This window comes from Centrocercus urophasianus, unplaced genomic scaffold (assembly GCF_019232065.1).
Source record: "Centrocercus urophasianus isolate 14NV4802_14NV808 unplaced genomic scaffold, USGS_Curo_1.0 seq_12, whole genome shotgun sequence".
Lineage (NCBI taxonomy): Eukaryota > Metazoa > Chordata > Aves > Galliformes > Phasianidae > Centrocercus > Centrocercus urophasianus.
This window is the reverse complement of record NW_024884364.1, coordinates 9,770,780-9,783,588: the sequence shown is the minus strand read 5'-3', so window position 1 is coordinate 9,783,588 and position 12,809 is coordinate 9,770,780. Positions and strand designations below refer to the sequence as shown.

Below are 12,809 nucleotides of genomic sequence, written 5' to 3'. Positions count from 1 at the left end.
GCACCAAGTTTCTGCTAGGCAGGCATATGGATATTTGGACTTTATCTTTGTCGGTCCCAGCCTACTGAAGCTATTCTATTCTTAATAAGTCAGATTCAACTTTTGCCATCCTATCCAAAAGCAGCTGTGCCGCGTGTCTTCTGCTCATCTTCCTGATCCAAGTGTCACCTATAGCAACAGTGCAACCTTCTTTTAGTCTCAAGTGGATACAAAATTCTAAATAAAACAATTCTTTGATCCTTTAATCTTTTTTTCAAGCAGACTCCTGTGGAGGTTGACAGCACTTGCAGCTAATGCTGACCAAAAAAAAAAAAAAAAAGAAAAAGTGAGAACAAAGAAAACAAAATTCTTAACTGGGTTGCTATGAAACCTCTACAGTTTCATGATCTCCTTACCTTATCCGTTACTCTCGGTGAGAATTAGGGTGTTTCAGGTTTTGATGTTGGTTGTTTTTTTTTGTTTTTGTTTTGGTTTTTTTTTTGTTTTTTTTTTTTTGTTGTTGTTGTTGTTTTGTTTTTTTTGTTGTTGTTTTGTTTTTGTTTTTGGAACAAGGAAAATTTAACCTTTATTTTGTGAACATTTTTTACTGTGGAAAACTGATGTTTCTCCAGTATATTGTAGCCTTACCTCTGTTTGTACAGCTGTGATTTGGATAAAATGTCTCTTTCTATAATTGAGCTAGTTTCTGATAAATCAAGGGCATTTTACAAAGATCTGAGTTTGACTTCAATTTTCTATCTGCTACAATATTTTTTTGCTACCAAAAAAAAAAAAAAAAAATGTTTGAAAAGAATTTAATGAGAAATCACACTGACAAAGCTGTAACTATTATTTTAGATAAAAAGCAGACCTTCAGATAATTTCTAAAATGTTATTTAACTTAATTTCTGTTGCTGTGCTTCAGAGGGAGGAGAGATGATTGCTAAAGACCAAAACTGAATTAAGACATTAAGTATTTATAGCATTAGTTCTCTAGTGCATTCAGAGCGAGTCAAATTTTAACACAACCAATAATGTTCTTCTTGCTCTCCAACTACTGACTGACCTGCATATGGATTAGCATGCAGACCTGCAGCACCAGTGGGTCAGCACTCCTGCTGATCTCAGTTAAATAAGTTAAGAATGTGCATTATTTTATTATTTCTTGCAAGAGAATTGCAGGGCTATAAAATACCCTGAGAGGCCAACTTCATGTATCCATTTACCATTGTAAGGATCAAGGCAACCACTCCTTCCCAACTTGCCTTTAAAATGTTTCCAGCTACTTCTCACTAAAAAGTGCTAAAACCTCAGCCAACCAAATGTAGAAGTCATCCAACCAAAAGATTTGCATCATAGAATAATTGAATGGCTTGGGTTAGAAAGGACCCAATCATCAAGTTCCAACCACCAACCATAGAGACATCCAATTATTTCATCAAAATGGCACTTGTCTGTATACGCCTATAAAATGAAATATCCACATAGTTATGACGAAATATCCACATAGAAAAAAAGGAAGGTAAAATTCAAGCCTCAGGAGTAAGTGATTTATAACCTAGAAATCAACACGTACATAAGAAGATAGTAAAGGTATGCTTTTGGTTGGGCCCCCCCCCTTGCTCTTTAACATGGAATTGGAGTTTTTTTGGCCATTACAGCACCTCGTGCTTTTTTTTTTAAAAAAAAAAAAAAAAAGTGCTTTTTAGTTCAGAAACAAATATATTTGTCTGTTAAAAGACATTTTCACGATTCCATAGACACAAACTGCACAAAAAAATGCCTTCCTTCACTCCAGGTTTCACCAATGTAACTAAAGCACTCTTTTGTTTTCTTCAACTTTCATTCTCCATTTTCTCTGCTGAACATTTTTGAAAATCTTTTGATGTTTACATGATTTACTACGTTTGTTTATGACACTCAGTGTAGTGTTTGGACTCACTGAAATGCCCAAATCAAGAGAAAAAAAAATACTTTCAAAGTCATGCAAATAATTTAACTTAGTTTCTGCTCCTATACCGAAGGATATCTTCCAAACAAGGTTTCGTATATTCTATTGATCAAGTGGACAGTTCTTTCCGTTGATTTGGAGATGGAGGAAAGCTCTGTGTACAGGACTTCCACATATACCCAAAAAGTTCACACGGCAACTATTTCAAGCATCCATTGTAGAATAGATTTGAAGGATGAGTACAGACAAAGAGACAGAGATTTGAGGACCTATCAAACATGGTTAATTAATCAGAGACTGTGCATCATTTAGATTTCTAAAACAACCAACTCAGTGGAAAAACAGCTCAATATACTTGGGTTCCAATCTACCAAACTGTTAAAATGCTGAAGTAGACAGGGTATGAATTTCTTTGCAACTGGATTTGTTTATATATCCAGCACCAAGTCATATCTGCAGATCTTACTGTTCTGTGCTGCATGTCATTGAAGAACACAAAGAGGAACAGTTGCAACAAGCATCCCTCGATTTAATTGTTATTATTCTGCAAAGCCCTTGCCCCTGATTTCACAAATGTTGCCATGTCAGAAAACCCACACAAAATTTCAAAGCAAAGATGTTTGCAATTTAAATGAAAGCCATTCTGTATTCAGCTTAGAAATACTGTGGAACAGCAGTGACTAACCTAAATTCCTCCTTTTATTACCTGACACTCAATTTGTTTGTTCTCTCATCTTTTCATTTTTAAATGATCTTCAATGATTTTCCATTTTGAGCAGCATTCACTACTGGTTCAGTCCTTCATTTTATATTTAAATTCACTTGTGAGCTAATTTTGACTTTTGAGCTTAATTTTTATTTCAAATATTCATCCTATATTTTATTATAATCTGATGCTTGTTCTTCATTTTCCATTTATGGAGTAGCAATGCTACAAAATAATACAGTGATATGTATGTATCTTGACTTGTGCATAATGAAACTAGCAGAATAAATGTTCTATTTACAAGTGTTTTCATATAGATCTATTAACAGACTAAACGCTCTCTAGCAACATACATTAGGTCTCTGCAAGTAATAGAATAGAAAAATGATTGCTTTTACTTAAAGATGTTTTGAAGTAATCATGATGTTGTTTAATAAATATTACTACTTATAATAATTTCATGACAAAATAGCTCCTTTTGGTTCATGTCTGTCTCACTGTTTACCTTAGTTCTGCATCTGTGCTGGAGTTGTGTGTTAGCTGTACCTCCATCAGAGCTTCCAGACATATATCAGACTATTAGCACTTAAAAGTAATGTGACAAACAAATCCAGAAGAATAATTCTCTGCACCCAGCCCTTCAGCTGAACTTTCTCATTCAGTTCCTACATCCCACTGTAACAGATTATCCAGACCATGCAACCTCTGTCATCACCTTCTTTGCATCTTTGGCTCTTCTGATGCAGATAAAACAGGACTTGGAACTTTACAGTATCTGTTTTGAAAACAAGGACACCAAATGGTGTAATTCCTGGTTTTTGGTTTTTTATTTGTTTTTGTTTGTTTTCTTCCTGAAGGATAATAAAACTCCTAAAGGATAAGAAAAAAAACGGGCGCCTGAGATGCAAGTAACTTTTTAGGAACAGGTTTCATCTTTAATATTTCCATCCGCTTGTGAACAATCTTTAGTGTCAAGACTTTGAAAAACAGAGTTTCTTTTCTTATGAATGCTTCAGATTTCAGATCGCAATACCATGCTATTTCTGACATCATGCAAAAGCTGCAAAGGTGAAAATACACGTACAGAGATACACACACATACATAACACATACACACACACACACACACACTGATTAGTATTTTCTAATCAAAACAAAGCTCATGACAGTTATAAACCTGCAAAACAGATTGGATGTTCCCAAAATTATAGCATTTGAAGGTACGCAGCACAGGAATACAAGCATAATAATGACGACACATACAAGGAAATAATAAAACTAAGAATGCTAGAAATCACTTCATCTTGTGAATGTAAAAAATGCATCTGATTTTTCTTTTCTCAACCGAATGGGAGCAAAAATTTGTTTTAAGTAGGCAAACTAATCTCTCTACTAACTATACAGAATACAAACAGCAGTGGTGGACGATGAAGGAAGTACGATGCATGAAATGTACAGGTGTACTTAGGCATAGATTTGCTTTCAGTATCAATTATTTGGCCCCAGAAATGATTCATGCACATTTTCTAGTCATACGTTTAGACTCTATTCTTGAGATATAAAACAGAAATCCTGGAATGTCTCTATACTATATGAGCTTTGTAATTAATATTGGGTCAAAGCTCAGAGCGCCAACTAAAGCCAACAGGAACTGTAATTGATGAAGAACAAATCATAGACAAAATCCCAAATGCCAAGATATTTGGTGAATCAATCAGTTGCGTAAGGTATCCAAAGAAAGTGAGACTGGGAACAAACTTGGGAAGGGCTTTTTTTTCTTAATAAAGAAAAATAAATCAAATTTTTGGTTTTATTCTAAACTTTCTGGTTGTTGTTTTTTTTTTTTCCTAGTCCCTCAACAACAACTTCTTTCACTTAAACTAATAATAATGTTTTTGGCTTTTTTAAAAAAGAGATAGATGTTAATTTTCCACAAAAGTAATTCATGCCAAAATTACTAGAATTTAATCTGGAAGATGGTCATTTCAGAAAGCTATCAAATTTGGACCAGCATGCTACATAGGTAATGGAAATTCAAGACCATTAAATATTAATGTAGAAGTAATACAGAGCTTTCTTCTGAACTGAAGTGAAATAACCATTCTAAGCCCTGCTGAACACCAAGAGGCTGAAAATCTAGATCTGGTTCCTAAAGACACAGCTCAGGTTATCTTTTGTTAATCGTATTACTATTAATGAGAATTAAACATGTATGTTGGATAGATAATATTAAAGCCATGCAATGCCTTTCAACCTATAAAATCAGTGTAATGCATACTGAGAGATCCACAATAGCCTTGGTACATCCACAGCTTCATCCCGTAGCCTTAGGTAGGCAAAACCCTAGTTGAGACATTTTTATTACTATTACTTTGCCATTCTAAAGGCTAGGGAAAATGTAACTACAGTGCTATATATTAATAACAAAATCTGTATTTTAACAATACAAAACATTCACCATAATAATAATCTTTTAAATGCTGTATTTCAGCATGCAAGTCTACTTGCTGTTACGACAAACCCTTGAATGCACTGAGATTTTTTTATTATTATTCTGTTCTGAAAAGAAATTGACTGCTTATTTACAAAGTAAAAAGAGAAATAGTGATCAAACGAACAGTACAACTATATGAAATATTTCCAAGGGATTTATACAAAATAGCACAATACCTTCCAGGGAGATAACAGACTAGAAGTGAAACAGTCATTAAAGCACTTTGAAAAGCTATGTTGAAACGAGTCATAGATCCTGACAGTTTATATATATTTAAACTCTCCACTTAAGATAGTTAAAATCATGCAAGCAGTTTACCTGTTATTCTGTGCTAAACAACAGTACAACAGTTATTCTAGTTGTTTCCTATATCCATGAGTGAAATACTAATATTCCTCAAAAGGGCTACCTTTCCTTCATGCCATTCTATATTGTTTTTACTGTAGTTGTACTTAGTGATCAGTTCAATTTTATTTAAGTATTGTCAGAATATTTGGGTTTTTTCCTCCCACAGAAATGATCTGAATAAGCAATTTAGAACTTGCTGCATTTCACAGAAAACATTGCTAAAACCCTCCCACACGTTTATATTGACATCCTAAGGCTTTTGAGAACATTAGTGTTATAGCTATAGTCATTATACCATACAAAGAAAGCATTGAAACATTATGTACCAGATAGATAAGTCAACAAAATTATTCAAATTTCTGTTTCAAATGTTTGATTCACAGATGCCTCAATAAAATGTAAGAACGTAAGTCAATTTAAAGCTTCAGATAAAAAAATACAAATAAAACAAACCAACCAACCAACAAACAAAACACCAAAATCAACTGCATCTCTCAAGTCACACAAGGAAAAACAGATTTCTGTGCTGCCCTTCCAACCTGCAGGAATTACTATGCTTTTCCATGGGCTATGAATTGTGCAATGCTGGTACTGAGCTCAGATTTTAGAGGCACACAGGACTGAAGGAAGTGATCTATTGTCAAAGCTTTGGACTAGAATTAAAGAGTTTTGGAAAAATTCTTCTCTGATTTCACATTGTCTACTACATAACCAGAAAAATGTGTCAGACTGAGGAAAAAAAGTAAATTCAGAATAGAATTTGGAGACTATTGTAGTGATCTGAAAAGATCATTTTATTCCAAATCTGGAAATCCTTGACAAAGCAAGAACTCCTTTTCATTATTAAAACTTACAATTTGATGTTCTGCTGTGTATTTCATTAATCTCTAGTTAGAACTTAGATTCTTCGTGCAAATTTGGCGGGTTCAACACAAAAAGCCAAGAATTTAAACCAATTGAAAACAGATTTCCTATTATAGTCACTGCATATCTGACTTGCATCATAAAGTGAAAATCATTTTGTATTTCTCACTTTTGTCGCAGAATATTATAATAAAGAGAAGAAAAAATCTATAATTAACTGTTGAAACTGATTACAAAACAATTTTTAATCACATAACCAATAGCACATACCTATGGACTGACTACAACATGCAGAAGTACCTGCAACGAACGCAGTGACAACAGAATTTTGAGTCATTGGCTAGCTACACTGACCACATAGAAAAATGGTTTGATTTTGCTCTCTTGCACCTGTTCCACATTGCGTTCATCTTTCACTTTTAGTAGAGATATCGCAATTTGAAAAACAGTAAGAGACTAAAGCAAGTCCAGGATCATCTTAGACAAACACAAGCAATGGTTATGTAGTCCTCTGTATGGGCAGACAGGGACCGTCCCTAAAGCCTGGAATGAATAGGTTGTTTCTAGGTTTAAAGATATTCAGCACAAGCACATTCAACCTACTGATTTCTTTTTCACATCACTGATCATTATGAGGATTCCATCAGCTAGCAAATTTACAGAGACTATCAAATCATTTGATATAGGCCACTAAAGAGTCGTCACATGGTAATGGCCTTCAGTTGCCTCTAACTATGGTCTGGATTCAAAAACACCAATACAGCGATGAGACACTTCTTATCCTATTGCATGCCCCTAGAGCCTTGCAGTCACATGGGCAGATAAAGATCCAAACGAGTATCATTCTCCTTAATTACTCTTTTTACGCTTTTGAAGAGAGCAATATAAATATAAATCTTCAGTAAATAATGCTTGATGTCACTGGCAAGTAGATTATAGTGCAGCCATCTGTTTGCAGTTTGAAAAGTTACCATTAAAACAAGACTTCACTGACAAAAAGCACCAACAGTTTATGCTATCAGATTGACTTCAATTTCCTGACTTTCAGGAATAGAAATTAAGCAGTAAAGTTATAGAATGCCACTGTAGAATTGTACAATCTGATCTAATCCTTAAAAGTTAAACAAATATGGAGTAAATAACACTGCTAATATCTTGGTCTAAACCAGCATAAAAACCCACAGGCTTCATAAATGCGTGAAATCAGAGAGCACTCACACTGTTCCAAGGATTACATTTAAACAGAAACAGAGAAGCTATTTTATTTTACTATGAAATAAAAAAAAAGATTTGCTTATGAATATTTCTTTTACCATGTTTCGAGTCCCTTTTATAGCCATTTTGGACTTATTACACGGTTTGAAGTAATTTTTAAGCCAGCCTCTAAAACAAGCCTGAGGGATATTGCTCAAGACCAAGCTAAAAGAAAGCAAAACATCACGCACTGATCAAAAACATTCTTTGATCAAAAGAACACAAGTAGGTTGAACAGTTTCTTTTGCTGCTGCTCTAGGATGGTGCTAAAATTTCCTTTCACAGTGCACACAGCAATTAGAATAACTATGTCAATTTGGACTGTATCAGTTCATCAACTTAACTAAAGACTTGATTTCAAATCCCCACTATCTTCACTCATGAGTATATTGTCATTATTAATATTTTTAAAAGAAAATAATGAAAGGTGGGTGCAATTATCATACCCAGCCAGCTTTGTTACTGCAGACAATGTCATTTCCAATCAGCAAACCCATGTCATTATACTGCAGAGGGAGACAGATAAGAAGTCTCGCTTATCAAAATTCTCTTCCATCAATGCAACGATTGTGGGAATAGGCAGACTGACACCACAAGTTGGATAACATTGTCTCCCTCAAGAAATTTATTGTTTTCCTCCTGGAAGCAAAGCAAATGGGTTTGACACACATTGGTAACCTCAAAGGTGTATAACCTTCCTCCCCTCATATTAATGATGTGGGTTGATCTGGGTACCTTTAGTTAAAATCAAAGTTGAGATTTTCCCAGTTTGATGATAATTTCCCTCTCTATTTTCATTATCCATTCCCTACATAGTTCTTCCCCAGCCAACTCCCTCTGAGAGTTTTCAGTGAGTTCAAACTTGTCAAACAAGTGTTAAAATGATAACTTTTTAAAATAACAAATAATGTGAAATTTTGCAATATTTTAGTAAGTTCTAGTTGGCTGACATAGTGGGCACTTACCCAAATCCCCAGAAGCTGTTGAGTCAGCTGTACTCCATCTATCCTGTGCTCCTGCATGTGATCAAGTGTTCAACTTCTCTGTCCTGCAGAACTTTTCAGAAAGCATTCTGAGCCTGCTGGTGGGGGAAAAGAGACACTCATTATGAAAATTCTTTTAAAAATAGGTCTGGATTTTAGATGGGAAAATTTGACAGGTCTCAGAATGCCTTACAAGTCTGTTCATCACCATGCTGAAATCTGAGCAGGATCTTTATGGTGCCTTTTTTCAATCCTCTGCCTCTTTTTTCTTGCAGCCTTTTGATCTACTTCTCTCCACTTGTACGAAGATCTCCAGAGGTCCAAGTGGGGCAAACAATCAATGTGAAGAAATTATTCTGTCATCAGCTTGTTGAGGGAAAAGCTTGTCTGCTTAAAAAGAGGGGTGGGAGGAAGGAGACAGATGGAAGCACTGAGATAGGATCAGTAACTAAGCTGCATGGTTATCAATGGCCTGTTGTGTGTTGTGAGAAGTGTCTATTTTTTCAGTTCTGGGCTAAATTCATAGTACCCACAAAACAAAAGCAAAAAGAGCGACATTTCACGCTGTGATGAAAATGTGATATGGGGGTGTCACTGTGAATACAGGTGACAACAGAATGATAATTACCAACAGGACATCAATGCACACAAAGCCAACTGCATACAAAGGCAAGATGAAGCTGCTAGAAACTAAACCTGCTTCATAACATCTACTTCCTGATCCTCAGGCCTTAGAGGGGGCAGAGGGAGATGTTTCACTCCCTTTTGTTGCATTAGATTTTTTCTCTCTCCTGCCTCTTTTCACTTTCTCCCTTTAGTTTTTTGTGATAGCCATCTATGCCTGTAAACTTTCATTATGCCTTGGGGCAGGTAAAACTGTAGTCAATAGGCTTTGGCATCCCAGAGAAAGTTTTGAGGTGCTTGGATTTTTTGGGGTGTAGCATGAACAGTGAAGCCTGGCCTTTGCCATGTCTTCACTTACACTAGCTGCTCATAGACATCAGTGCTGCTAAGTACATCCACAGTGATCCTGGCCAGTCTGGATGAGTAGTAACCTGCCCAATACGCTGACCTCCCCACCTCAAAAGCTTGCTCTATCAGGTGAATGAAAAAGGAAAGCAGCAAAGCAGGTTTCAACAATAAGCTCCCTCACATATAAGCCATGTATTCTGTACCCATGGGAATGGTGGATCATCCCTGGCTGTTCCAGATCCAGGAAGGAGAGCCCAGTGCTGCTTCCCCATGCAGGCATAGAGAGCTTTTGCTGCTTCTAGCAGTTTTGCTCCAGAAAGAATCATTTAAAACATACTCTGAAGTCATCAGACATCAAAAGGCTTTTTATACTTGTAAGTTGCTAGTCCTATTTTCAGACACATATCCTATAACATTAATGGTTTGACTGGGTTCAAGAAACTAAATCCGATCCTTCAATATAAATAGCACAATACAACAAGAACTAGGGTTGCCTTAGACTAATAAAAAGATAAACAAAGGGAAATGAAGCAATGGCAAGACCTTTACTTCATATTAAGTGTTTAGGCAGGTTTGATGCCTCAAGTCACGAGAACACATTGAAATATCTCAGTATAATATCAATTTCACAAACAAGAGTGTTAAAGCATGGTCTTACTCTTGAGTAGGTTTCCAAAGCAGGAATCTCAGTTAAAGACACCTATAAAATCAAAAGTTATCCCCTGCCTTATGGCCTTTAGATGAGTTTATTAAAAAACATCAAATCATGTTAAGACATTGTAGGCAATTTCTTTCCACTTCCAGTGGCAGAAAGTATAACTTCTGGGCAATCTGGTCCAGAGCCTCACCACCCTTATCTTCCTTATATCCAATCTAACTGAAAGCACTTCTAGTTTGAATGCACTAGGCAGCAGGATAGGTCCTTGCAACTTAAGCTCACACCAAAAATCAGCCATTTCAGCAGCTATACACACTGAGGAATCATGGCTACACACTTTCGGGAGACTTAATTCTGCCCATCAGCTGCAGGAGCAGCTTGGCTGGAGCAAACACGTCCACCTCCAAGCAGAAATAGGTTGAAAGTTACCTGGGCAACAGAGCTCAGGAGAGCCTGCAAGACCAGCCTTCATCCTGGCAGGTCAAAAGTCTTCTAAGGTCTGTCAGCTAGACAGTCCATCATTTTGCACCTCCAATAAAGTTATTGCTGACTGAGAAGCATATGGTGAGATGAAAGTACAGTTATCTGCCTTATCCCACCCCCAGACAGTTCACACAGTTTAGGATTGCAGTAGCTTTACCCTCAATCCATTAGAACAGGTAAGAACGAACACGGCTACAATGTGTTCAGACAGTAATTAGTTGAAACATATTTAAAGGAAGCAGTGAACAAATCTGCGCTTTCTAGAAATAGCACTTCACTGCTATCACACAATACGATAAGCAATCTGAAGGATATGCTACATATACCCATAAAATCCCAAGTTGTTTCAAGTTTTCTATAAATAATGGCACTTAGTAATTCCACTGCTACATAATGTTATCTTCTCTTTCAAAATAAAAAGAAATCCTTGTATTCATTAACATGTAACAAAATAAAACAAGCCTAAGTAATTCACCATTAGGGATGTGAAGGGATGTGCCCCAGACCGTTTAATTCTCTGAACTTACACAGTTTATTTGTAGAAAAATGATTTTTGCTCTGTAAAATATTTAACAATTTTACAAGTTTTTTTCAGCATGATTTCAAAGTCATTCTGATCAGAACAGATATAAGACAACAGTATGAATATATCAACTGAAAAACAAAGAATAACTTTCCAAATATATTATTTTAAAAATTCAAAATCTGCCTCCTTTCCATAAAATCCCTTTGCCTGTCTCACTATCCATTTTTAGTATTATTTTTTTCTTAGACTATAACAGCTGCTTTTTTCTAAGCAATGATTTTAGAGAATGTCAGGACACAATCTGATTGCAGTTTTAGTGACTCATCAAAAGGATCTGAAGGACTAAAGCATCTCAGGAGCTCTCTCTTTTCGTGTAGACAAATGCAACAAATAAGTAATGCCATTTCTCCCACCCTCTCCTTCAGGACGCAGAAAGTTCCCACTCACCCAGAATTTGTCACTGACACCTAAATACACACAGGGAGACAGAAATGAATGGAAAAAAACAACTCAGGAGAAAAAAAAAAAAAAAATCAAATCAAAAGGGGAAATCCAAAGATTCTTAACCAGCTCATATGCAATCTAAACTGTGCTGCTGTTTGCCCATGATATAAATACTGAGTCTGTTAGACTTACATTTCTCTTAGAAAAGTAAATAAGAAGAATATTATTCCTAATCAGCCAAAGGAAGAATCTTCCCCTCCGCTACTTATATCACAATTATCCCATTCTGTAGAGCTTTGGAGATATCCTAGATTTTCTTTTGACAGATTTACATCAACATCAACTTCCACAAAGCCCAACTAGATTGCTAATTTGTTAAACAGGAGGAGAAACAAAAGACAAAAAAAAAAAAAAAAAAAAAAAAAATTGGCTTATATTTGGGATATGTATTGGCATACATAGACCTACATTTGCAGGTGCTTTGATGGAACTCTTCTCAGCAAATAACCGTTATATATTACATCCCCTCTTATTTGCGTCTTTTCTAAACATATCTACAATGGTACTTCCTGCTCTCCTTATGAGTAAATTGCAGAGCCCTACAAGCATCTCCTGCCTCTTCTCGAACTGCCTTTTCTCTCATATTTAGTTTTATTTGCTTTTTAAAAACTTCACGCTTTCACTTTTCTAAACACTCCTCAGAATTATGTCCATATTAAGCCCTTCGCATAAAAGATTTGCACTGCTACCCCTTTTCTATCGATATGGCAAGAGAACGGGCCTCAAGTTGTGCCAGGGGAAGTTCAGGTTGGATACGAGAAAAAGTCTCTTCCCAGAAAGAATGTGAGGTATTGGAACAGGCCACCCAGGGAGGTGGTGGAGTCACTGTCCGTTAGAGTTCAAGAACTGTGTAGACATGGCACTGAGGGACATGGTTAATAGGTATGGCGGGGATGGGTTGATGTTTGGACTATATAATTTTAGAGGTCTTTCCAACCTTAGTTATTCTATGATCCTTTCCTAAAAGATCGGGTGTGTTTCAGAATCCAGTTAACATAGAGTAGCATCCCATGTTGTTCTTACAGTATGCAGTCAATACCTGCTGTCGCTGCAAGGAAGGGGGTTTGAAAAGAACCAGTACTGCACG

The 12,809-nt window shown here is 36.0% G+C and overlaps 1 protein-coding gene across 1 annotated transcript in view; it reads right to left on the bottom strand.

Moving 5' to 3' along the window:
* The window catches only part of ZPLD1 (zona pellucida like domain containing 1), a 28,676-nt gene extending 20,005 nt beyond the window's left edge, over positions 1–8,671 (bottom strand). The window contains exon 1 of the mRNA XM_042810635.1: positions 8,562–8,671. The gene's annotated coding sequence lies outside the window, so the exon portion shown is untranslated. The remainder of the gene's footprint in view (positions 1–8,561) is intronic.
* Positions 8,672–12,809: the final 4,138 nt, after the last annotated feature.